The sequence below is a fragment of the Falco punctatus genome (assembly GCF_963210335.1).
Source record: "Falco punctatus genome assembly, chromosome: 11".
Classification (NCBI taxonomy): domain Eukaryota; kingdom Metazoa; phylum Chordata; class Aves; order Falconiformes; family Falconidae; genus Falco; species Falco punctatus.
This window is the reverse complement of record NC_137591.1, coordinates 25,534,166-25,562,044: the sequence shown is the minus strand read 5'-3', so window position 1 is coordinate 25,562,044 and position 27,879 is coordinate 25,534,166. Positions and strand designations below refer to the sequence as shown.

General features: G+C 42.3%; 1 protein-coding gene across 2 annotated transcripts in view; it reads right to left on the bottom strand.

The window, feature by feature from the left end:
- The window catches only part of RGS4 (regulator of G protein signaling 4), a 205,050-nt gene extending 180,534 nt beyond the window's left edge, over nucleotides 1–24,516 (bottom strand). For both annotated transcript variants that reach the window (XM_080406987.1, XM_080406985.1), the window contains exon 1: nucleotides 668–24,516. The gene's annotated coding sequence lies outside the window, so the exon portion shown is untranslated. The remainder of the gene's footprint in view (nucleotides 1–667) is intronic.
- Nucleotides 24,517–27,879: the final 3,363 nt, after the last annotated feature.

Sequence of the window (27,879 nt, the reverse complement as noted above, 5' to 3'; positions counted from 1 at the left end):
CAGAAAGCAGCTGCCTACATCCCTTTCCACGCCTGTGTCGCAAGTATCAGGCTCTTGGGTTGGGACGAGAGCATGTGGCAAGGCAGGGCTTGGTTGGCAAAACTGTTCATCACTTCCAACTGCTTCAGTGATAGAGAGAAAGGTTAGGAAGTGACTCAGAGCTCTCAGATACTTGATAGCATCGCGGTATTAAACCTACATGCATAGTTCTCAAGGGAGCTGCTTGCACAGCACCCACAGCCTGACCCACAGAGTGGGCTTTGATAACCCCTTGTGCTGCGAGCCGCGACAGGGCTGGTAACAACCCTGCAGCCGATGACGCTTTGAGCACGAAGGCAGCATTTACACTGCCATGCCCGTGCCCATTCCCACGCTTCCAGCCAGCCGGAGCGCAGGCACACCTGCTGCCCACCATCCCACCTGCGCTACCGCAAGGCGCCTTCCCTGCACGCACATCCTTCCGCACAGCACCAAAGGGATCAGTTTAAGAGCAGAAACTCCATGCTCTCTGCTTGTTGGGTTTGCTGGTCACCTAAGCCAGCCCAGAAAGCCGAGGTGCAGCCTTTTTTTTCTCACTCTGTAGATTTAAGATTTATTCAAACAACTGTCGGGTGGTGCGAGGCTTTCCTTTAGTGAAGCCCCACGTACACCCAGTGCTCCCACATACCTTACTCATGCCGTGTCTTAATATTTTTCCATATCAGTCACTGCTGCACACCAGGATATACATATTGAAGTTTGCCCTTCCCTTTTGATTCATTCGGCGATGTCATCGTGCACAGCCTCGGATGTCAGCGCGGTGGCACTTACGCGTCCCTGTGACACAGCTTCCTGAGCAGAGTGGTAAAAGTAGATTAGTGGGGAAATAACCTCTTGCTGCTACCAGAGCACAAAACTGTCATGGTATGTTAATTAATTGTGTATTTAGTAATACACTGCAGTAAGATTATTTGACAAGGTTTGGGCAAGGGGAAGTGGAAAGTGAGAGTTTAAGACTTAGAACCAGGTGCAGATTAAAAGCACTTTGTGCTCGAGCGGTGGATCTTTTTTGCTTTTATGAGAACCCTCAGTTCTTGGAGATGTGGTTTAACATGACAAATCCAATTTTCTTCTTAAAACATGTTTATAACATTTGTGGTTGCAGAGCAAAGGCTGAAATACAACTTCCAAAAGCACAAAAGACTACAAGGCTAATACCCCCCCCCATCCTTCCCCAAACCAAATTTTCTTTCTTAATATTTTAAAGGTCTTCACTTTTTAATAATTATTATTCTGAGTGTTTAGGGCTGCCATAAAATGGCACGATGTCATTGCCTTTGCTTGGAGCTCCTGTTGCTGCTGGAAGGTGACAGACTCTTGCCACTGTGGAACACTTAAAAATGATTATTTAGTCCTAGTTGCAGAAGGTTAGAGCCAGACTTTCAGCAGCAGCTTCTTAAAATAGCAACTGTTTACCCAGCTTATAAATCTACATACCATTTACGGACACAACCCCACAGACAGGGGTGGGATTCTCTTTTGATGTATGAGCCTAAACTCATGCTTCAGACTGAGAGAATCAAACAAAACTGCCAAAATAAAGGCACATCATTGAAAAACCTGCAGACAGACAGGGGAGGTGATATATGAGCGTGGAGGTACGTGCAAATCCAGAAACAGGCACTGCGTTGTTGTTTAACATCTACCACGTGCGTGAGCACAGGGGGTGAAGGAGCCCCTGGGTTTTGTTACCGTCCCCAGGGTACAACCGTGTCCCAGCCCCTGCCAGCCACAGCGGGGACAGCAAAGCCGCGTGCCAAGCACCAGAGGACTAGCACAGACTGCTGCAAGAGTAAGAATTGCCTCCATGAGGGCAAAGAAGCAATTTCACAATTAGGGCAGAAATAAGACAGGCTGCTACACTCATCATATCTCCAGGGATGTGACGTCCCTCGCCAGGCACCAGCGTCTCATGCTTCACGCTGCAGCAACTCGTCCCCCGTTCAGTGCAGCCGCGTGGGGTCTCGCAAATGAAGGCTTCTGTTGTGTAGCCCTAAATGCAATTGGTGGTAAAGATTTTCAGGGGGGTTGGGGTGGCTTTAGGGCTTTTGGTTTGCTTTGGCTTGGGTTTTTTTGTTGCTGTTGGGGTTGTTTGTTTTTTTCTTCTTGTTACCACAAGCTGGGTGCAAATAGCACTAATCACATTTAGCAGCCCATTACTCTGGCTTCCAGTGACAACCTGCGGAGTCAGGCAGGGAGCTTTACAGATGCCAAGTCAGTCCCAGGTAAAGGCAGTTTTTTCCTGAAGCATACTGTCCAGACCTCAGGTCTGCATCCACGTGGATTTAGGAGCACATGGATGCAACTGGCCTAAATGTGTTGGGTTTACATCACTTTTTATTCAAACAAAAAGCTCTCCTCTGCATGGATGACATTGAGAAGAAAAACGCAGAGAAAGAAAAAAATAAAGTGCAAGCAGAACTCAGACATTTTGCGCAAGAGTTCCTGAAATTGCACATTTTTAAACAAGCACTGTAGTTTAGCTCTAAAACTTCTTGCATCTTTGTAAATGGAAGAGGCAGACAATAAGTAAGCATAATAAGATATATTTGTATTTTCTGTCTAAACATTTCAAGAACCAGAAAGAGGATGGAGTAGGACTGGGTGCACATGAATTTAACGTAAGACAACATTATTTATAAATAAATTTTCTGAGGAATGATACAAACAACTTTTCTAACAGAAGACTTAAATTCTTGTCATATTTTCCTTAAACACTTTTAGGACTTTTGATTATTCTTTCAGAGAAGCTGCCAGTATCCCATGCAAACCTCTGAGATAAGCTCAGCAAAGCACTGTGAAGTGAAGGTCTCCAAGGCCAGTTCGCTCTTTGCTGCTGGGCTCCACAGCGGGGGTGGGTGGGCTCCATGGAGGAACTGGCTCATGGATAAAGTGCGAAGTGAAAGAAGAGTTTGATGGCACCTGAAAGAATTCATGCCTGTGAGCCACACAGTGTTGCAAGCCACTGCATGGGAAGTTAGGAAGACATGTCCATTGCTAGCCATCCCCTGCTGTAGGGAAACACAGGTTTTCGTTTGTGTACCCTGGCTCTCACAGCACCCTGCAGCCACAGAACATTTCTGCCTGTGTTAAGCGAATAACAGAGTCCCTTTGACCTGTGCAAGGTTTTGTACTTTTGCCTTCAAATACAAGGCAGAGAGAGCCCCATGCCGCCTCCCACCAGCAAGCTGGGACCACTGGCAGAGGCTGTGGCTCCTCTCCTGCAGCTGGAGATCCACTGCTGGTACATCAGAGATTACTGCAAAGTCCAGACCAGACCATTCTTGTTTGGGGAGAAAATGAGAAAGTACAAAAGGTGACTGCGGGTTATGTTTATAGACGTACTGTGCGACGGCAAAGCAGTACAGAAACTAGAGAATGCAGAAGGGCACCAAAAAATACCAGTTCCATGCAGATTTTGTGTGTCACCTACCTGTGAACGATCTGCACAGAGATGAGAGGACAAGCTGGCTGCAGCCTTTTCCAAACTAGGACAACAGTATGCATTTGGAGTGTCTTTGGAAATCAAAGCAGTACTTGAATTCTAGATTTAGAGACCATGTCTTGATGCATACACTCAGGAAGCAAAATTTTACAAACAATTTCTTTTGACGATGTTCTTTTGTCACAGACATACATGTACCATTTATGCACTGATGCAATATTCTTTTGTCACAGGTGTACATGTACCTTTTACACACTGATGCAACATCTATTTCTGTAACGCACAATGCTCTGGGACACACAGCAGAAGTTCTCGGGGAGGAAATCCTGGCTGCTTGGTGCTGCTTTCATGCAACCTCCCCTTCCTTCCCCCTCTCTGTACAGTGCAGAAACTACAGGGACTGTCCCCTGACATCAGCCGTACACCTAACAGTGCGGAACCCTTCTTGCTTACTTCCCTGTATGATTCAGGTTCATTTACACTAATTACAAATAGATACATTGTGTTGTCAGATGCAATTTCATGGCATAAAATGGAAGTTACTTTATCTTGCATGCTCTCTCTCCTGGTGTGCTGTACGCCCTTCTTTTTTGGCTTACTAAATGGTATGCATTTAATGTGGTATTTTGTCTCTGGTTTTGAGATAGCCTGCTAGTTCTAGCTAAGTAGCTCCGAAAGTTTGTGCCGGCTCTCTTGGAATAATTAATTTTGCAGTAAGGTCAATAGATTCTTACTATTGACTTCAGAAGTGTTTAACCCTAGCCAGTAATTTTGAACCAAATACTTCTTATTTTTCTCACAGAAACAGTCTGTCTTGGTATTCTTGCTAATGCTTTGTCCATCCATTGTGAGTCCTGCTGTAGTCTATGATTTGGGATTACAAAGGCTTGGAAAATGCAATGGAGGGAATAGAAGATCCCTAGAGTTCCTGGTTTGGGATCTGTCTGAAATTTACTGATGGGTGCTGATAGTATGTAGGCACTCAGTTGCAACAGAACACCTACCACCACCACCGAGATGTCTATAAATAAAAGAATATTGAACTTTGCTCTTCTGCATCCAGTTAATTTCAAAGGGGACAAATTACAGTCTCATATATTATACTGGGGTTTCTACACCAAGCATTATTCTCAAATAGTTTTTACAGGAGTCTTTTTTTTTTCTTTAAATGGAAGTGCCAGTAACTTCGAAAGCAGGTTTCATTACCTGCCTATGAGCAGTTTTTCAAGTATTATGCATGTTTCTATGGAGAGGTTTACCTTTGCCAACGTAACACAGCACTGAACCATTTGCAATCAATGTCTGGTTCTGTGCTATAACTCGTATGCCACAGAGCATCTGCTGTCCACCCACTTCTGCTGTGTTTTGTAAACACTTACTGGCCTCTGCAGCTGTTCTGGGTAGCTGGAAGACAGCCTCATCAATACATATTCCGTATAAATTTGCACCTTCTCACATCTCTGGTGGTTTTTCCAACTGGTGCTGCACATCTCCCAAATACTGTTGCAACTTGCTCTTTACTAAATGCAGCATCTTTACTAAATGCAAGCATCTCTGACAAAACATGAAGTCTCTTCCCGACTGGAGGTCACATTGCTGTACAGCGAGAGCCTTGCTAATGTCAGGAGTGATTTATTATTGGCTGGAGATTTTGATCTGATAACATTATTTGTGTTGGTAGATTGCTCACGTGTCAGGATTAGTGCAAGACACCGGACAAGGAACACAGTGTTCTGCTCCTATTTATGTTTCTTGCTATAGTTCCCTCAAAGACTAACATTATTAACTTCCTCTGTCAGAGAAATGACACTCGAGTTTGGGGCGTTTATACCTGCCTCTTACACCTCAGGACTTCTTAGATGAGCTTAAAATCTGATGGAAAGCTGAAGGATAGACACAGCAACTTGTAATACATGTATTTACATCAAAATAGGTGTTTTTTTGTGGATGGTTCCTGTCACAGTTTAGGACCTTAAGCCATCAGCAAAACACTAGAGAAGCTACATTGACTTCAGGGACATTGCTGATGTGCTTTGCTAGACCTAAGGTCTTAGTGGTTCCTTTCTGGAAGTTTTGGAGCATCAGCCACCAAAGACAGACCTTGTCCTTGTCCATCAGGCCCCATCACCAAGGGACCCCTGCACTTGACAGGGCAGGGTGGCCTCTAGCAGCTCCACACCGAGAGCCCCAGCTGCTGCAGCTGCCCCCAGCAGGGACCATGCTGGCACCGGTGGCATCGCAAGCAGCTGGAAGGGCGAAGCAAGAAGAGATCTGCAGAGAAAAGTCTGCACAGCAAATGCTTCTCTGCACCTAAATCTTTGCATTGCATACGCATTATCTCCATCCCGGTTTCCTTCTTCACACCCACTGCAGCCTCCCCTCTTGGCAGGGCAGTTCCACTCAGGGGCAGGGCTGGCGCAGCAGCTGCTTCACTTGCTGCTGGCTGTGAAGTGCTAAGCAATGAAAACGCTAACACCTATATGCTAACTGCAGCGATTGTAACCACCCGCACGCAGGAGGCCAAACAGCCGAGACTGGTCACACAGGCAGAAAACGGAGCCGGCCGGCAGCTGCTGCTTTCACATAGCTGCTTTCCAGCACCCGAGCGCGCTCCAAGTGCAGAATAGTTTCCACTGTTTCCCCTTTCACACATACTCAGAGTTTTCCAAACCGTTCACCTTTAACAAAAAGCTTCGTGCCTGGCCCCTGCTAGAAGGTCAGCTTGTTTTGAAACGTGAATACGACTCTCAGTTGTTAAAGATGCGGGGAAGCAAATAAGATTGCTTCTAGAGTTGTTTTTTTTTTTTTTTTTTTTTTTCTTACTTCATTTTGGTCATGAAATTTGTGCACCCACTTCCTTAGAATTTATAGTTCATTTTTTGAATGAGACTTTCGCAGACTGGTAAACAGAATTATCCCCTAATAATTTAGATATGTAACAGAGGAAATTAGGTGTCCTGTTATCACACAGTATGATGATTATTTTTTTTTTAGCAAAATCTATTTTAGTCCTGTACTTTTTGTGCCATTGTCAGATTTTTTTTTTTTTAACATGCGCACAACTGACATTTGCATAATTTCCATGAGGGAGACCGAAACATTTCAGGGAAACACAATGCAAAGTTCAGGAAGACAAAACTTTTCATACGGGGAGGAAGGAAGCAGGAGTGCCAAGGTGAATCAGGGAAGGCTTTGCCACAGTGCCGCTCGGGGCTTGCTCCCCAACCTGGCTGCTCTCACAGGGGCACGTACACCCTCAACCAGTCATTTTCCCCAAACCGGAGCGTTTGGGCCAAGTGTTACTGTACAGACCTACATTCCTCTATGGTCTGTCAGCAGAACAAGTGCAAACAGATGCGATGCCAGTAAGACTTGACTCTCGTGACATTGCTGAGAAATCCCCCTGCACAGACCACTATGGGAGCCATCCCCCTGCACCCAGCCAGCCTGCCCAGGACCTGCTCTGGCACCTGTCAGGCTCTTTCACTCACTGAAATGGCAGAAAATGGTCCATATAAAAAGTTTAATATATTTTATATTACATTAGAAAGATTAATTAGCTCAGTTATGGTTTAGAGGCAGTTTGAGGATGGGGCAGGACTGCATAGCCAAGAGCGAGCTGAGGAAAGGGCAGAGGAAAGAAGAGGTAGGGCAGGAAAGCAGAAAAGGCAGAAAAGAAGCAGGTGCATTGCCTGGGCTGCCACTGTGACCAATGCTCAATAGCTAAAGCATTTCATCCTGGCCATCAAGACATACCTTGGGCTGAAACATGAAGAATAACAAGGGAATGTAAGAAGCAGTGAGACTTGGTGGAATAACAACAGTAATCTTAAAAACCTGCAAATCTGATGATGTGTTACACATCATAAGTTAGCACATTAACAAATGGGGAAAAAATGTCTTCTGAGAGACAGCATCAGTTTTAAGCCACGCTGGAGCTATCTTGTTTCCTGCTCTCCTCTGTTTCTGTGACTATGCTGTGTTAATGCTGACAATTTATTGCATGGCCTCTGTAAACATTCTGTATGTTAGGTTATTGTGTCACTCCGCTTCCATTTCCCAGAGAGAGCCCATTTGCTATTTCTTACCAAACCTCCTTTTCTAGGAGAAGGCCGTTGAAATCACGACATGGCAATGGCATCTCATTGGTAGGCACCACCACGGTTCACACCATTACAGTATTTCCAGTTCCCCCAGTTACACACAAATTCATAAACAGGAGAGGTGACAATAAGAAGGCTGGATAATTTAAATACTCTATCTTCATATAGGCAACCTCTACCTCAGATAGCCTCCAATCCTCTAAAGACAAACTTTCCTTACTCACATTATCAAGTTACCAACCACATCCAATAGCTCAGAAATCTGGAGCTGGAGAAAGACCAGAAGCAGGGAGGTTGCCAGGAAAGATGTTTAGGACAACGGTTTCTTTTGTGTTACCAGCACAGCTGCTGAACTGCCGTTTGTTTTACAGTTATCTTACGCTTCAAAGTCAGATGGAAATGTGGTACACAACAGCAAGTGTTCATCTGAAGACTGAAGAAAAGCATTTGTGCAAATAAATTAAATAATTATGACAATACACATAAGGAAAAGAATTATGTTCATTACACACTAGGGAAAAATGACCAAGAAAGTTTATGCTGATGACACAAGACAAGGTCAGAGTTTAGAGCTGAGTCTTGAACCCGTAGTGCCTACCTTGTTGTTGCCTGCTGTCCTTTCTCCACACTTGTGGTACAGAACACCAGAATTATTCAATGTTATGTTTTTTACCACTCCTTCCTTACAGCTATCCACCACAACATAGGTGAGAGAGGTGACCAAGGACTCAAATACCCCAATTCTGTCCCATAAGAAACCTCAGGATTTTGGACAACTCTGTGTTTCTATACCTTTTTGTTTCCTCATCAGTGAATCATTTGTTACTCCCACACCCCCAGCCTTTCTGGCCTGTTTTCTTTATTTCAGCTATAACCTCTGTATGGCAGGTGGGAGCCCAAATGAATCTCAAATGCAACAAAGCATTCAATCTCACCACACTACAGTAGAAAAAAAGTCCTTATGACCTTCAGAGGGACAGAGTTACTTGACATTTATTACACTAGTGGACAGTCTTCCTTTATTTTTCATAGTTTTCTTGCACATCTTGTAGATGAAAACCTGATTTCTTTTATACTTTAGAACGAATGATGCTTTTTTCACTATCGTGTTTCAAATGGATTCCCCATATGTAATTCCATCCCTTCATCTTTTGGTACAGGCCAAAGACTTTTTTAATCTTCTCAGGAATCTGGATTTATTAAAAATAACAAGCAATAGTGTGTGTAGGGGGGAGAGAGACAAAGAACAAAAAAACCTATACAAACCCACAGCTGGTCAAAAACTTTGATACTCACAGGAGAATACTGACTGCACTTGCACCACTGACTGAAATTAACGGGCATCACACAGTTCAGCCACCCAGTTCAGACAGCTGGCAAGTCCTTAGGAGAACGGTTTTACTTCTCCCCAAAAATCTAACCCAAAGCAGAATGCTGAAATGTTTGTGTTCTTGCTTACAATAACGTTGTTTCTTTTAAAAGAACATCCCTCAACCTATAAACAAGGAACTCAGGCATTCATAATAATATAATTTAAATAGAACATGGATAGTTTAAAATTGGGTTTAGAAAGTCTGGCTTGTAGCACTTAATGGACGATGGAAAATAACGCAGTCAGAGAAACATTATACTTCACAAGAGAAATGTTCTAATCTATTCTTAACTCACTTTTATCAATAATCCCCATAGCTGGCTTCTGGTGATCCCAGATGAATAATTTAGAGCCAGGAAAAAAAAGCAATTTGGACAGGCATTATACACATCTGTAATTCATCTGCTTTGCTATATTAAGTCATTCACCTGTTAAAAACTAATTTACTAGTATATAGATGAATATGCTTAAAGGTTACACAGCTAAAAATAGCACTGCCTCCAGAGTTTTCTATACTGTGAAATACATAAATTATCCTCGTCAGTATGCTGCTATAAAAAGGCATTGGCTTGTATTTCTAGAAGCAGACAATTTCAAAGTTCAGTCAGGGGTTACATTTTGCAAATACAGTTTAAATAGCTTTGTAGCATATATAAAGGTATGTGTTTTGTTTTTAAAGATATTTTTATTGCCGTCATCTAGCAAAAAATGCTATCAGGCTCACCATATGTGAATAGCAGTACATGCCTAAAACTAAAAAAAATGTGAGGGTTTGGTTGTTTGGGCTTTTTTCCCTTAATTTATTTTTTTTAAAATACTCTATGGCTAATCTAACTTAAACCTGCAAATTTTCCTTCTGCAAAATCATTGCCCAAACATGCTCCTCCTCCTTCGAGAGGGGTGACCGGGCAGCTGCAGCTCCTTCCCACCACCACTGACCCCCCAGCTGGAGCTTGCACTCCCCATAGCCCCTTTGTCCCAATGGGGCTCCCAGTTGCTTGCGCTACAACGGCTCCCCATCACAAGAGCCAACCAGTGCCCACGCCCACCCCCCACAAGCTTCCACTCCAGGGTCCCATGGCCCAGAGGGAACATGGCTTTATTCCATCTTGAGCATCATGAATAAAACCATTTGCAAAGCTGCATATGTGCCTCACAGCCTCCGCGCCACTGTTGCTACAGCCCGGGTAGAGCCTAATAGAATATTTATTGTTTGTCATTATATACAAGATGGAAAAAATGTTCTTTGACTCTTGGGAGCCTGAGATGACTTTCACTGGCCTGAAAGAGACACAAACCCCAAGGTTTCAGTCTGATTTGGATCTGGGAATCACCGAGATGCAAACTTAACTCTACAGGTGACATCTGCAGTGGACAGGACATCACCCTGTAGTGCCACTCGGCAAGGCCGAACCAGAAACGACTGAAGTCATCTACATACAGCCGCTGTCTTACAGTTTCTGCCTGCTAATGAAAATGCAGCAGAAAAGCCAACGTGGCAGAACGTCAGTTACATTAAATGCAAAACACGCAGCCAGTAAGCTTTTGTCCATAAAAGTTATCCGAGGGTCAAAACAACAATGGAAAATTGTAGTTCTAGTGTCAACACCAGCCCTGTCAGAAACAGAGAGGGTTTCTGCTCCAGCCAAGCAGATGGAAATACTCTACTGCGTCGAGATAAAGCAGGGCTCCCACCCGGGAGCTGCCTGCATGACTACCACTCCCTGCCCGAGTGGAGCCTTTCAACCACCCCCCATGCAAAGCAGCCTTCAGGAAGAAGTTTTGATACTGCAGCTATTTTTACTGTTCCCTATTTCTCTTGTCCAGAGATGCAAGCACAAGGACAACTCATTCCATGAAAATCAAGTGACTTCCTTCAATAAACAGGATGGTGGCTTTTCTTTGGAGTCACACTCACACCCGTTCCCTTTATGGCTGCATAAACATCCTTAGCTCCCCGCAGATCCTTTTACATACTGTACACATAACGCATCTTCCTCCCGCTCAGTCCATCGCTGGGCTTCTGTGGGCGCAGTTGGCATGTCTCTCACAGTGTTCGCATCGTTAGCAGGCTACATTAATCACTATTTATCTCATTTACGGCGCTGCAGCAGGAAAGTGCAAATGCAAATATATGCATCCATTCACAAACATTACAAAGAAATACATAAGTTTTCCTTTTAGCACAGCAAATATTGAGAAGTGATTTGTCAAATCACAAGATCAGCTGGCATCCTGGTCTATAGAATTACTAATATTTACTTTGTCCTGTCTTATCTAACTCAATTAACTTACATTCAGGATATAAGCATACATTCACGTTTACCTTTCTGAATATAGACCATGACTGGAGTAAACTTCTGCCAGAGTGAAATTCCACTTAAGTCAATGGCATTCAGCCATGTTCCAACACGTCGGCTGGGTTATCTTTTGTTTTGATTATTTCCATCACATTCTATGGCAGTGCCATAGCTGCACCAAAGCCCAGCACTGCCTGCACTGCCCTTCGGGGACAGGGTCCGGGCATCCCAGCCTCTGCCGCCAGCAGAATCCTTTGGGGTACCATCCTCCTGATGTTTCTGAGCAAACAAGCAGGGAGCAGTGTCCACATTTTCCCACTCTTGTGGGTCCATGCCCTTCACACAGTTTTCTTTTCCACGGTTCCTTTCCTCCCTGTCTCCCCAGATTCATTCAAGCTTTGGTTGCTCACATGCCCCTTTTCCCTTCCTGAGCCTCGGCTGCCTTTCTCCAGAGCAATCTAACTGCAGCCCGTCAGCAGGAGCTGACAGCCACGAGTGGCGATGTGTGGACAAGGTTTATCACGGCAGTGAGGGCACTGTGCCTCAAGGCAGGGCATTCCCCCAGCAGCAGAAATTAACAACTTTGTACCAACCAAGACTTGTCTCTAAGCAAGCAAAAGTGCCAAACTATCAGATAACACACTCACTTTTAAACTAAAACGTTTAACGGTTTACCAGGTTGAAGAAACCTAGGCTGGCTTAGAGTTCTAGGTAGGAAAACAGAACTTTGGTTTCATAAGCTTACAGCTTTTAAACCCAAAGCAGCAGCAGCAGCTCATGAGCTGCAGTTGACTTTTGGCTTTGGATCATTTAACTCTGAAGCTTGAACAGTCAAGAAGCGGCATATTTATGGCCCTGAAACCTCTAAGCTTTGCACACATCCAGTTTATGAGCTAAAGAAAACGAAGGAAGATTAACAACTTCATTTCTTTAGTCACAGCAGCATCTTTTTAGAAGCAGTTTGCCTGACAGACAGTGGGAGGTAGTTTCAGAGATGCAAATGCAAACTATCGTATCGCTCTTCCTGGAAAACAAGTAGTCCTTCACTAGCAGCCACCTGGAAATGAAGTAACGAAAGAAACAACAGAGGTGTTCGGTGGCTCTTCTAGAGTTATTACAAATTTAAGAGCTGAATCACGAGTGGAGTAGCAATTTTCCTGCAAGATCAGAGAGAGATCCAATATCTGTAATAAACGACAGACTTTATCTTAAAACACTTATCACCTTAATAAACAAAAGGCAGGGAGAGAAACAGGAAATCAATACACTCATTTTAGAAATGACATCAAGAACAATGATCTGAGGAAGAAGAATAAGAGGAAACAGAAGATAAAGCGCACTGGAGTAATTTTAGACAGAAAGACGACAATAACATTCTTCTAAACTAGCAGGGGAGCTACAGTGAGAGCGACCTGGGTAGCGGGAGGTTATAAATAGTATGGAACAATAAAGAACAAGAAATACCCAAACTTTTCAAGCCAAGGGAGAGGAAAGAAACAAAACTTTACAGTCCCATAAAGTTTTTTGTGCAGTAACTAATACTGATGTGACTGGGACACTATTTTTTTTCCTCATCGGTGTTTGTGAGTGTCCCTCTCACTGCAAGTCAGAGCTAGAAAGACCAGGGCTGACGGGAAATGTTACCCAACATCAGCGCTATTGGCACAAAGCCACAGGGTAAGATTAGAGAACTTGTAATTGAACGGGTCTAGTGAGACCGACAAGATAAAGATGCTGAAGAACTTAGTGAAGACAGTTTTCATAATGATTATACAAAAAAAAGGGTGATTACAAGTACAACAATATTTGACAGGGAAAATAAAAAAAGAACTAAAAAAAAGAAGTTTAACTGCAATGCCAAGCAAAAGAAGAAATATCTATAGCTGTTACTTTCCCTGAGTCTGGTTGCCTTAATATTATTAGAAATGACTGATGAGCTCCATGACTGGCTCATCTTTGAGAAGAACCAGTCTGGAGTCCAATAAGCTGTTCACCACTCAGGAACAGAGTTTGTTTCATAGGGATTACTTTTTATCTTCTTGAGAATATTTTACCAGATTATAAAAGCATGCCTCTGCCTGCACAGATTACTCTCCCTCCACCCCACTCCATTCTCTTTTAATCAAGCATCAAGGTACAACAGTTGCAGGCATTTACTGTGACCCTGCAGTGCCCAGGGAAGTTACAAACAAGGCAACGTGAGAGAGGAGAGAGGTGCTGGAGGGGTGATGGCAACCAAAATAAGGAACATACTGTAATACTTGTTGCGACTTACTCTTAATCATTCCACTAGCTCACACTCAGGCAACTCCACCTCCCAACACATTTAATGGCATGCCCAAGTCAGCACCTGGATATTTCACTGAAATCCCCCATTTAGCTTATGGAAACCTATTTATAGTAGTCACCATAATCATCCAGTTTTCAGACCTTTCATGGCTATTACATTACATTCTCTGCTTTCCACAGTGACTCATTCCTGCTTCAGTCATTTTTGAAGACAATACAATATGCAGAGATAATGCAATATTTTCCTCCCTCCAGAAGTTTTCTCAATTTTCTTACTCCAGAGGGAATTATAAACACATATGACATTTCTACTGTTCTTTGGTCATCAACTGCTTTTAATCAGCATAGTCCTGGTTCAGTTACCAGTTCTAATGAGTTCTTTCTCACTGAAATTAGTGAAGTGATACAGACATACATTCAGTTAAGATCTGGCCCAATTAAATAAATAAGCCAGTGAGTGTAGCAAGACATTATTTCTTTATTTTTAAACAGCTGGAGTAACAACAGTCCATTTAATTTTTGGAAAAAGTTTAAGGGTAGTATAAATAGGAGGAGTGCTGGAAAATAACCACATATGCAAATACAATAATTTAAAGGGGTAGGCAGAATTCTTTTGGATCAGCTAGCAACTCCTAAAAATGCTTGTGAATCACTGTGCTGTTTTCTCCCCCAAATCCCTCTTTACCCACCAAGCAGCTGAGGACAGGACACATGCCTTTTAGACCAGTGTGGTCTAAATCTGAGAGCTGGGTAAACACCTGTTGGAAATATTTTAATAAAGTAAGGTCGATATATTGTGGTAATTTTCCTTATATTAGACATGAGGAGGGAGAGGAGGTAAAGGGAGTAGATGCCAGTTTGCCCTCTTGCTTTCCGTCCCCACTGATGGGGGACCTCCAAGAAGTGCTTGGCGGGGGGAGAATTTGATTTACCTGCCACTACAGCAGCTCCTCCAGTGGGTCCCCAGGGGATGTAAGGGGACACTTTTGGACCTTGTCTAAGTGCTGCAAAATTAACATTCCTACCTGGGCTCTAATGAATAGAATAAGCAGAGAGGAGGCTCCATCAACAGCCTCTTCTGAGTGGGAGGGGGTTGTGCCCAACTTCATACTTCTAAATAAAAAATTCTATGTTTGGACTCACTGCCTAGCTTTCTTTTACGATTACTGAAGAGAAAAAGACATTTTGAAGTTGTTTACTCTGCTTTAAATAGAAAGATGTTTAAAATAGAGTGGGCAAACAGCAGAGCGGAGGAACCTATTTCACTGCACTCAACGCCGTGTGAAGCAGGCGGCTCAGCAACAGTTCCTACGCATCTAAAAGCAGGCGAGATAAATCCACCTCTCTGCTTTTCACTGGGGGTGGCTGTCCGAAGGGAAAGGGCATGGCCCAACAACTGACATTCACTTGTATGCCAGGCGGAATGGCGGGCTCCCAGCTGTCCAGGAGGCATCGAGGGAGACTCAGGAGGTGGTGCCCACCCGGGCAGCAGAGACCTGCAGGATGGTCACAGGTCACTGCCATGTCATGTTTTGCAAGTCTTGATTAAAAAGTGTCCACAGCTATTTTTAAATCCTAGAAAACAGTCCTAACAAGGGAAGACAATTAAACTATTCTATCTTTGGAAACACACTTGCTGACAATGGATTTGGCTTCCTTTCCCTTTGCTCTTTTCTGGCCCCGCTGATTTTTTTTTTATTTTTTTTTTATCCTGATCTTCAGACTAAAAGACCAGGACCAGATGTATCTGATCCACATGATTTCTATGACTGATCTATTTAAACATACTGATAAATTCTTGTCTTAGTTCTCCTTTGCTTCTCCTCCTCCTTCTCCCGCTTCTCCTCCAGGCAAGAAATAAAAATACCTCAACCAGTGGAGAGTCTGTTTGATCTCATCACACAAAGTCTGGTCAGAAACAACATTTTGTCTGAGTAAGGATTGTGTTACAAAATCTTTTCTGTTGTGCTACAGGATTAACTCTCACATTGATTTAATGTAAATCATACAAGATCTGAAAACTATAGAGGTTTTTTTTCCTACTTTCTTTATCAACAGCTGGTATGTTATCTGACTATCTAGAGAAACAAAAAATTGAATTTTGTACAAACTCATGACATTTATGTTGGTTTCTGTGAAAAAACAAACAGCCCCTGTTTTATCCACCACAGTATATATGGGTTTTGGTTATTAATCATTAAGAGAACCCAGAGCTTCCATTTCTAAAGTCATAATTTCAAAAGCGCTAAAGCTAGTGCCTGGCAGCAGCCCTGTCTTCAAATAACCACTGACCAATAATCTCCAATAAACAAGTTAATAAATATTCTACAATGTAGAAGAGAACTTTAGTGAGGAGATCATTGCTAATCCTTCAGATGTATTTAGAAGATAGCATTGAGAAACTGTTGGTCATTTAACATCTAATTTTACACTTAGTAATTCAAGATTTCAGTATGTCCCATCACTGTATGTAGTTTAGATTTGTGTAACAGTCGCATGAATTTAATAGGTAAATAAATAAAATCCTTGTTTTCCCTTTACGGATGACAGAAGATTGTTCTGCACAGACAGGGCACAGGACAAACATTAACCCCTTGCAGGTTTTCACCAAATCCTTAGATTTGTGCAGAACAGAATAAGAATGCAAGTTACCAGTTGCCCATGGCTGAAGAGGCCAAAAGCAGCCCACTGAGGGAGAGGCTGGCCTGTGTACTAGGAAAGACGAACAAGAAACATAAGTTAGGTACATTTAAACCAGAAATGAGATGTGTGTTTTCAATAGTGAGTGCTAACACCCACTGGAAGAAATACTGAGAAGAAGCAGGGAGCGCTTTCTGCACAGATTTCTTCAAGTTAAGACTGTGGGCTGGGGACAGGCTGCATGTGGTGTTAGGAGAAATGTGCCCAACTGCTGCAACAGCGAGATCCTGAAGACGGTCTCAGTGACAGTTAGGGCAAAAAGAAACTCCTAAAAAATTCCAAGACTCATTTGATTGGGTCAAGCTGATTACCTTAACAGCTGTAAGGTATGTCTGTCCAGCTGTGACTACTGGGAAGAATTTTGGTAGCAAGACTGAAAACACAGAAGTTTGCAAAGCCGTGGACATCTGCTCTCCTAACAAACCAAACAGAGCCAAGCCCCAGCCTCACAGACCAGTGGTGTGGTCAGGAGATCCAGCTCCCCCTGCCTAATCATTCTTATTGAAGCAAAATTCACGCTGAATACATTGGGACACTAGCTAGGGAAAGTACAGTGGAGGCTGATTACATGGGGATCAGGTTGGTGTTTCTCAAGACACGCTAACATTTATTCTTACATCCTACCGAGGTTAATTTAAATTTTTACAGTGGTTCCCAAAGAGCTGAGTCGGTCTCTTAGGGAAGGAGATACAGAAAACCAACTTACTCATTACTTCATCTTGTCCTTCAGTAGCGCCTCTATGTCTGCTTTCAGCTATTGTAACCTGTTTTTTTCAGGCTGAACCTGAAATGGTTTGGTTTGGGTGAATGCCTATGAAAGATATACAAAGTCAACCTTTTTTTACTTGTTCTAGCATTGTTTTTAGTTGCTGCTAATGTCTTCTACCCTACAACAATAAAAAGCTTTTGATTTCTTAATGGTGGAAAATCATAATCCCTTGCATGGAAATGCTATTAGTACGCCATGACATATTGAAACCCCTTATAAACATTGACATCTGTGTGTTAGGTGGGATACCAAGCAAGCAGTCACTTACTGTTTGTAAACAAGCTGAACACTGGAGACGTCCATTCTTGAGTAATCTTGCTGCTCCATGGAACTGACAGTAGAGTTAAACAAAAAACCACCAACACTAAAAGCAAATTGCCCCTGCAGCCAAGTATCTCCCTAAAGTTCATTTGACATTTATCAAGCACATAGAGCAAAATTGTACTGAGAGACGGGAAAAAGAACATAACAGGCAGATACTTCAGAAATCTCTACAAAACCTGTAAATGCTATGAAGAGGTGAGCAGAGAGGGAGAGGGTGCGGAGCTGTGGCCTCTGGACATGGCAGGTGCCAGCGGAGCACTGGGGGCTGGCTGCTGCCTGCAAACCCCTGAACCCTGTGCTGTCCCCAACACACCACTCACACCCCCCAGCACAATATGACAACTCAATAGGAAAACTCTACAATAACTGAATCAATGCAGATGTTTCTTAGCTCCAACCACATGCAGGATTTATAAAAATTCTATTTTCATATAAATCAAAGTGTCCTTGGAGCAGTATATAATTTGCTACCTGAAAAAACTGCAGTTACTATCATTTGCAGTGAGCTATTCTCACACAGTGTTCACCATGTTTTAATAGTTACTAGACTGGTAGCACAACCCCTTATCTCAGCACTCTCATCTAGAAATCCTAAATCCTCTATTTCCTTATTGAATGTATCCTATAAAATCAGTTACTAGTTTTACAGTCCTTTCACCCCATCCCACAAAAATCTGATCAAACCCCAATTTAAGTAATACTCCACAGTAATACAGCATCATTCTCTCGTCTCCAAATTGTAAGGAGTGAGAGATTATTACATGTCAGCAAAGCAGAAAATGGAGGCATAGCAGGGAGAAGAGACTTCTGCTCCAAAGTAGGGGACAAACCAACAAACTCAAGCTTTTCAAGAGAACCTCATCCTCAAAAGGGTGAAAAGAAGTTAAGAGTTTTATTTCAGCCTTCTGAGTTTGGGCAAAGCATGTGAGGCAATCTGAACACAGTCTCTGTGGATGCAAAGTTCATAGATGTGACAGGCTGCAGCAATGTATTACAAGGTCAGTTATATTTGCTTTTGCACACAAATGGAAATGATTCCCATATGGATTTACTGGGCTCATTGACAATGTTACAGAATAGATGCGGTCAGTCAGAAGGTCATTCAGTGTGGCTCGGTGTATCATATGCTTTCCTCAGAGCCACTGCAAAACGGATAGCTGTTTCTGGACAGAATACCTGCAGATGCAGTGAATTTCTTCAAAGAATCTTGAGTCAATCACTTCCAGCAGCCCTTGGCGATCCAGTCCTTGCTGCAGCTCTGACTGCTTCTCTCTCCTGTCAGACAGATATTGAAGGTAAAACTCCGTCAGACCATAGAGTGTGGTTTGTTATTTCAGCCGTTGTTCAATACTGCCACTAACCTTCAAGCTAAGTAAGACCTGGTTAAAGGCCTCGATGCATGCACTGAACTTCACATCTTTTAGTACTTGCACACGACAGCAAAATGCCTGCAGCACTGGAAGGATTGAGTGCTGTTTCAGGTTAACCAGAAAGGTACTTATCTGAAGAAGATATTTAGGTAGGCAAGGAATTGCACACCTGGAAAAGTGCTGTCTTTTCAGGTTCTGGTTTTGTCATTTTACAAAAGATAAAAAAGTCTAATAGAAATTTCCACTTTCAGTAGTTCTCATACAAAAGAAATATTAAAACTTTTGACCAAAATCTGTAGAGACATTTTATCTTGCTATTTGGCTCAAAGTTTTACATTATAATAATGAAGGTCAAATTCTTCTCTTTGTTGTCATGGACTTCAACAGGATTAGAGAGGTGTTACAGAACAGGATTTGCACCACTTGCAACAAATTATGGCCAAGTGCCACTTCTTTTAAAGCACACTTCATTTCAAGTAAATAATAATAAAAAAAAACCAAACCAAAAACAAAAAAAACACCACCAAAACCAATCCTGGCACTTGCCTGTTAAAGCATTCACTAAACACATTGCCTCTGACACCAAGCAAACAAAAGAAACTTCTGAAAGAAGATTTTTCTCCATCTGACCTGTAGTGAGACTTTGTATATTGGTCCTTTCCTCTGCTTAAACCTGATAGCCACTTAGTTACTAAGGTGTTTCTTGAAGTAGGTTCAGCTATTCACGTCAAAGTATTTTGAGAATCTGTCTTTAATTTGTTGCTGGAAGAGACAAGACTGTTGAACCTTAAAGCTTTTGCACATTGTGGGAACACATCAGGCCTTGAAAGCCTTTTTTGCAGACCCCACAATACGTATGACTCATGAAATGCTATTCTTTTCTCAGTATGCAATTAAAAAAATATATTTATAGCATCATACAAACAATTCAGAAACTGTTTTTCTTTGAAGTTTATGCATAGCAAGGGAATAATAATTTGGGTAAATTACATTTTCTTTGAATTGAGGCCACACATCATATCTTGGCAAAATATGCGGTTATGATGAAGGATCCCAATTCCCCAAAATAATTCTGACATTCACAAGTTTGCTGAGGTCTAATGTCTGATTGTTTTTGGCTCAGAAGTGACTTGAGCGCCAAACTACTTTTAAGAACATGAACAGTGGGACAATTTCCTTGCCTTAGGGGTCTCACTCCCGTGCCTCATGCTGGGTCTTTACATACATCCTCAAAAAGGTCCTACAGTTCTCAAAAACCTGTCTGGGTAGGATTTGTCAAAACCTTTCAGCACAGATGCATTTGTTCCCACTGAAGTTTGTGGCAAGAGCTTGTTAAAACCCTCCACAGCAGAAAGTTATAGCAAGTCGTACATTACATGCCTGTTACTGCTGTTATCAGTTGTGTTTCGAGAACTTTGGTCATACAAGGAATAGCTCAGTGCTCATTTTGGTCCAGACTAGAGAGATACAGAAGTCTTCCCAAAGATGACATTGGAGGCACAATCAGTTGTAACAAAATGTTCTGGAACAGCATCAGGTTTACGGCAGATATTTCGTACAGAGAAAACCCACCCTTTTTCTGAAGCTGATTACAAGGAAGACCAGAAAACATCATCTTAAGGAAAATAAGAGAAAACTGGTTGTTTCACATGTAACCGGAGAAGAAATGTATGTTCAGTTCTGGATAGCATAGCACCTTGTAACTTGGGCTACAACATGCAGCCAAAAAGTTGTGTTTAAAGCCAGGCTCAAACCTTTTTGTTTCAAGCCTACTCTATTCAGGTTAAAGCCTTCTTCTCGTGCCTGCATCCCAGCAACAATTTCAAGCCTAGAAATTGTTAGGTACGACTCAAATGAGACAAAATCCTCAATACGTGCAGAAACTCCCCCACCCGGGTGAACTGGAATGCAGTAAAGATCTATTTGGGAGCAGACACCTGTAAACAGATGAGACACATGACTGAACACAAGTGAAGCAGCTTGTACACCCTCTTTAGCACCACCTTCATCCCCCAGGCTCTTGCAGCCAGCAGATGAAGAGAGGAGCCCTCAATGGTAGCCCTGCTATGGAAACAACACTTGTTCTACTTACAGTACAAAAGGCATTCTCCTGCAGCTGTTCATGCTGCAACACAACTTAAAGCAGTGGAAGAGTTTAGATGAAAGATTCAAAAACATCAGTAATTTCATTTTTGCCTTCCCTGACTTCATGGCACACCATGAATGCATACAACATCCACAGACCCCAACAACGGGTTGCCTTCACCCTTAGAAACAGAATATTGCTGCAAGATTTTTTTTATTTCCTGTGTTTTCATTCAGAGCAACATATAGGGAACTCAAATGCAATAAAAAGCTGTTGCTAAAACATATGCTGAAACATGACCTGGGCTGAAGGAACAACTGTCGCAGTTTGCACACAACTCAGAAGGGCATGTGGGTTCCTGCTGTCACCAGAAGCTGTATTTTAATCACTGCAGAACATGATATGCCTGAGATAAGCATGCAAGAGCTGCACAACAGCCAGTATTTTTCCTCAGGTCACGTCAGGCAAAAAGTACCATAGTTTCTCTTCTCTCCATCTGATTTTATGCCAACACGTACTCGGAAAGCTGTCGTCTGGCCTCTCCATCCCTGTGATGGATTGCATGAACCTACCAGTTCCCACAAGTTCAATTTTAAAAAGCTTCTGTTCACTTATGTCTGCCTCATAAAAGATCTTGTGCTGATTTTCTCCCCACCCCCTTCACGATTAACAAACATGCCGCTAAGAAAGAGCTTCACCATCAATCGGATTTCATCGCTGATCAGATGGGAGATACCCGGACTGCATTTGCAGTGGGCCTCCTCCAGCTGTTTTTACTTCTAAAATTAGCTCAGCTATTTCCTGAGCGAAGTCTCAGCCCAGAAGGAGACACCCCCACCACGCAGTACCTTTGAGCGGTGCCAGAAAGCTGTAAAGCTGAACAGACTGCCTGAGGAGGCCAAGAAACTGTTCACCCCGCCGCCGGCAGCGGGGGTCACGGGAGCCCCTCCTGTCATGCCCCACGCGGAGGGGCCCGTATTTGAAGCACCAAAGGTCCAGTCAGCAAGGGAAAGGCAGCAACTGGCCTGAGGACGAGACACCGCTCATCAGCTCCATCCCCTGCGTCACCAGAGCTGCCATTACCCCTTGTGCCAGGCCGTGTTGTGGCCGGCTTCGCTGCTGAGCGGCAAGGCCGCGCTTCCTGGGGTGCCCCAGGGGTGACCCCACAGCCACCGGGGAGGCAAGGGCAGCGACGCGCAGCCGCCATCCTGCCCTCCCGCCTAAAGAGGGGCTCTGCCTGAACCAGGAGCATTGAATGCAGCCGATTTACTCAGTGTCATGAAACTCAGCACATTTTGGAGCAAGCGACAAAAGTTCTAGGAGCCACGTTGCAGGCAATGTATCTACGTCAGAATCTGTGCAGGCCTCGTTTATGCGGGCTTACATCCTTCTGACAGTAGGAAAAAGATTGGACCCTGACAAAAATAGGTTACAGCTACTTTTGCAAGACACGTACATATTCTCCCTTCACCCAGGTTCCCTTTCTTCCACCAGCCAGCCCATATCATGAGACAAACCTCTACTCCAGGTGCTGTGCTGCAGTGGGCCTCGCCAAGAGATTAAGAGGAGACATTTCCTTTTGAAACGAAGAACCAACAAAACCACGTCCTGCCGCAGACAGTTCTGAAAGGGCAGGCTGAGGATGGGCGTTATGGAGTCAGATGCAGTTTCTAACAAGTCATTAGAAGAAGAAGACACTGACTGCTTTGGAAGTTCTGCTTGAGCAGTGCTTAAGGAAAAAAAAAAGTAATCATGTTGTAGCAGGATGGGAGGTATGCCTCATGTAAGCATATAGTTTCTTTATCTAACATGTACTGTATAAATAGGAAAGTTCTTCAGTAACTGAATGAAGCCAGCATAAAAAATAATAATAAAAAATAAATCATACACAGCTGAGGTTTCTAGGGAACTAATACTACAAGGCCTGAGGAGCCCTTTGAAGTAGGATAACTTGGCAATACTGCAAGTAGTGTCTTCAGTTTTATAGACAAGGTTTGGGATGAAAGAAAGAGGCACAAGAGATCCCTTGTTCTTTTACTTGTTCCTTCTTTCTGACTTCTTCATACCATAATTAAAAGCTTTGAGTTTTAACTTCCAGGACTATTTTTTTTTATGTTCAAAATTAAGAAGAGAAAAAGAGAAGGGAGCATCTCTTTGCAGCTACTACGTTCTTTATGATCCTGAGGTTTAATTTAGGCAAATCAACATAATGTCAAAGCAACAAAATCAAATCATTGACATGCAAGCACACAACAGTCAAAAGTGGTGGCTTTTTTTTAAAAAAAAAAAAAAAAAAAAAAAAAAAAAAAGTAAAAAAATCACTCCCACCTACATGCACATGCAGGATTATGCAATACTTATACCAGAACAGCATCTGCTCTTCTGTCTGAATTGGTTGACCCAAAATGGAAGGGGAGGAAACCAAAACCAACAACAAAATGCTAAAACATTTTTCTTTCAGGAGCTTCATTAGATTTTATTCCCACAATTACAAAATAAAAATAATTTTGCTACTGCAAACTAATTCTGTACCACTGATTGCAGAGGTGATAAGCTAGCTAGTGCTACCTGAGATTCCTGCTATCTATTGTCAACTGTTTTTGCTTTGTATTATATCTTTCTTACCATATCTATTAGGCCGTAACAGAAGCCTCACAGAGACTCCACTGCACTATCAGCCAGAGTCTAAGGCTTCCTTTTGAATGTACCTATTTAAACTAAACTTTAAAAAAATATGTTTTTTCTAGCATCTTCTTTTCAGAAAGGGGCTAATTTAGCATCTTCTTTTCAGAAAGGGGCTAACTGATACTTCCGAATCAAAATGCTTTTAAATTCATGACTCAGATCAAATTTTTCTGCTGAAGTGAAACAAAAATCACAAGTTCTCATAACAATTTTTTGGGAGATGTGCTAAGGATTAAGCGAGCAAAAGCCCTCCACATCAGCAATGACATCCGTACCTCAGGCTCTCGCAGCTAAACTGTTCCTATTAGTCAACAGCTCTAGGCTACGTGTTGGTGTGAAGTCTGTGAATGGCGTTTGAAACCTTTGTAGTTCCCTGTCTCCACAGTCAAATTTTACAAAAAGAATGTTATTTTGCACTGCTAACTATAACAAAATACCCTGTGTGCTATGCGTACCAATCAAATAGGATATTGCACTTGAAAATTCACTAAAAGATGTTATTCTGTTCAAGAAAGCTACCAAATAATGAACGATCTTTGCGTTGGACATACAAGTGTCCAAAACCAGAATGGATGTTGGGAAAAACAATGCGGTGACTGACAAGCAAGATGTTTTTCTCTGGCAAGTGGATATCTTACCTTGCTAGGAGGATATGCACAATTATTAACTTTCTTTTAATTAAGAAACTAAAAGTTTCTTTTACTATTTTTTTTGGTAGGGAGAAGAACTTTTCATAAGTGGTAACATATCAAAATCACATCATTCTTCATGTAGGATTTTGAACTCAAATAAAAGGTTAGGTTATTGAGGAAAAAAGAATTATTTCATAAAAATGCTCACTGAGGCACCGATACTGACAATTTTGGGCCAACTTCTTCCTGTCTTGGTAAAGACACTGACATGATTACTTAAGACCACAAAATGCAACATGCCTGCTCACGAAGGTCACATATAATCCGCCAAATAAAAAAACGCCAAACATACAGGGAAAATGGCATTCAAAGACCCATACAAAACCAAAAAGCTGTTGGAAGTATTGAGGAAAAATTGGGTGGGGGTTTTTTCAGTCCTTTTAACAGCTTAGACCATGTTTTCACTACAGGCATGACTGCTCTCTTTAACAGTAAGCACCAAGGACTCGAAGAAAGATAAAGATGCAAACAAAATGGATCGTAAGAGAATTGACGCAACTGAATGTAAGTGCAAACTTCACAAACTTCCTTATTTAATGACTTTCCAAAATATAGCATAATGGTGATTTCAGTCTAATTGAGTTAATATTAACTTCTAGGAGCTTGTAATTAGTTTAACGTACGCTCTTAGTAGAGATAAGACTTCTCTAGAGCACAAGGACTATTGCCAGTGACTCGCTTATTACAATTTGCTTGAGTTGTACTAAAAAGCTAATTTTTCTTTGTATGCTTAAACCAAATCCTGTTAGACTCTGTAAATTATAATCCAATTATACAGCCTCATCTAGCCTATGCAGATACTCTGCTAAAGGAGTCAGTGCACAGCAGGAAAACGCAACATGCTGCAGCAGCACTTTGTAGTGACCGGGTACTAACACATCAAGCCCAGTAGCCAGCAGGGACCGAGCAGTAACCGAGCATAGCCCCTGTGTTACGCACATCCAGTCTTTTGTTGACATGCTGTGCACATTGATTCTCCTCACTGCTGTTAGTACAGAGTTCCAAAATTAGTGTATCATGTAAAATATAAGTTGCCAAAGTAGATATGTTAAATGGCCAAGGATGGTGATTTTCACAGAAACTCTTCACATCCAGCTCCATCCATTAAAGAATCTGAGGATTTAAGTCTGTATCTTTCAGTCAGATGGTCACTAAACTCCAGTAAAGTGCTGTTTGCTACTACAACCCTGAGGAAGAACGTGGTGTCCATAACAGTGAGGAAGATCGAGACTCCTACAAGTGGCCTACAACAAACGCCCAGTGTAAAGCCACTGGGAATCCTCCCCTGGCATGGACACCGGGCAGCACAGGGGGATGTTGTGTACAGGGCACCCGGCACACCTGATGAGCACACTCCCCCAGCCTTCCTTTCTGAGGAAGAACAGGAATCACGCTTTTCTTTTAAAGATGCGCAGAGGAAGAGCACAGCAATAGCACTTACCTGCGCTGTAACTCCCTCGCAGTTAAGGCGTTCCCCAAGGAAGCAAGCAGAAATCCTCTACTTTGCCCACAGCGAGGCCATGGTGTGGCACAACCGTAGGGGACGATGTGCCTTCAGCTAGCTAAAGTCAGAAAATAAGAATACAATAAACCCCCAGAAACACCATCCACACTAAGTAGCAACAAGTTTTCTACACCAGTCTCTTGGTGGTTGGATTTTCTGCATCTTTACTCCAATCAGCCGTAATAAATTACAGTCATACAGGAACCAACTTAGGCTATGTAGGTACAGCCTGAAAACATGAAGAGAGAACAGCTAGAGAGGATCCCATGCTATCAGCTGTTTTCTCAGAGCTTAGGACAAAGTGTTCACTGAGGACAGGGTACTCTGAAGGCACTTGTAAACCAGAAGCAGCTCTGCTGCTGGAGAACATCCAGACTGGGTGCTTCCCGTGCGGCTTTGGCAGAAAGGAGAGTCTCATCTCCACAGCAAGTTCATCCTCCCAAGTTCCTGACATGCATTATCTTTGGAAAATAAGATACCCTAGCTGACTAGCCCCTCTCCCAGCAGTGTTACAAGCCTTTCTGGACACACCATGCATCATTAAGCCTGTGATGTGGTCTAAAAGGTGAAAAGAATTAGTAAAACTAGCTAGCGTCAACACTAACTGTAGCTCCCAAAGAAAGGCATGGTTAACCCTCACTTGATCTTACACACCGTATCCTTGAGATACTTGAGAAGCATTGGACTATTTGGTAAATGCTGATGCAGTTTTAACAACAAAAAAAAATACAAACCTAATTAGCATTCATCCTGTCTTAACTCTGTATGTACTAACCATGTGTGGGGTACATCTCACACTTAAAGGTAAAAATATGCCTTAATACTGCCAACATTTCCAAAGTCTGTTGGGGAAGCTGGACAAAGAGGTCGGGGTTTTTTTCAGTGATAGTTTGATCTTGTCTCCCACTTCTACACAGTAGCCAAAGAGATGGCATTTTCAAGTTTAAAAATCCATTACTGTATGCTTTATCCTCAGGAATAAAAAGAAAAAAGCATACGTTAAGACTGCATTAATTAGTACTTCATGCAAAGCAGACTAGGTTAACATTTTGTAACTTCCAAGTAGTCTTTGAATCTACAAATATTACTCAACTTTCTGGTTTTCTTCAACATCTTTCCACCACAAACTTGTGAAATTGATCTATTTTGCTTGACCATGTTGGGGAAAAAAAAAGAAAAGTCAGGAAAGCAACTACAAAAGTAACAAAGAATTAAGATAAGTTTAGGTAAAAATGAAGAACAGGAGCAGCATGTAGAAGATTTTTTGCTTTAATTGTTCAATATGTGGTTTAGCAGAAAGAAATAGTGGCCTCACACACTGAGCATTTACGAGTTTGTAAATAAGCAAGACAACAGTAGAGCATAAAAACTTTTATAAATAGTGGATTAAGACAATATGGACTGAAGCTCAGTCTAAATTAAACATCTAATTTTTATTTCATCACTCAGAGCTATTCTGAACTTAGTTTTACTTAAAGCGTGAAAGAAAACATTGGAGGTATTTCTCATCTGCTGTAGTTAGACACTAGGATCTTGTATTCAAAAACTGTAGAAATACAGCAAGTAGTTACGCAAAGACAGTGAATGAAAAAAAGTACATAAATTACATATGCAGGCATGAGCCTTCCTACATGTCTACATTAAATATTTATGTAAGAAAACTATAGCAGGACTCTTCATATGCACATAAATATTTGTGGAATTGGGAATCAGTCAAATACTGGGAAAAAAAATCTTCTTACGCTAAAAAAAAAAAAGTTTCAATTAGGTTGTGACCACATCTAAAACAGTCATGAAGCTCTTAAGCTCTGCTGTTGATCATGACATCATCACAAGGAGAAGAATAATTAAAAACTTCCTTACATGTGTATGAGCCCTAAGTCCAAAACTAGCTGAAACACATAAACTGCAACAGATTAACATGGCTCATCTTTACAAAAACATTAGTCTGCACCAGTTTTCCTCACCAGTGGAACGACTGATGCATCTGACACACTGTCTGATTCGTCTGTTAAATGTTTTTATTTGGGGGCAGCGGGGGGGGGGTGGGTGGGGGTGGGGGGTGGCGTGGGGGGGGGGGGTGAGAAGGAGAAGTATGAATGTATGATTTCAAAATGAAGGATTTCAGATGGACAGAGCAAGCCCTCATATCGGATCAAAGATCTGGACTTTGTCTCCATCACAATGAGGACTGCTACCTT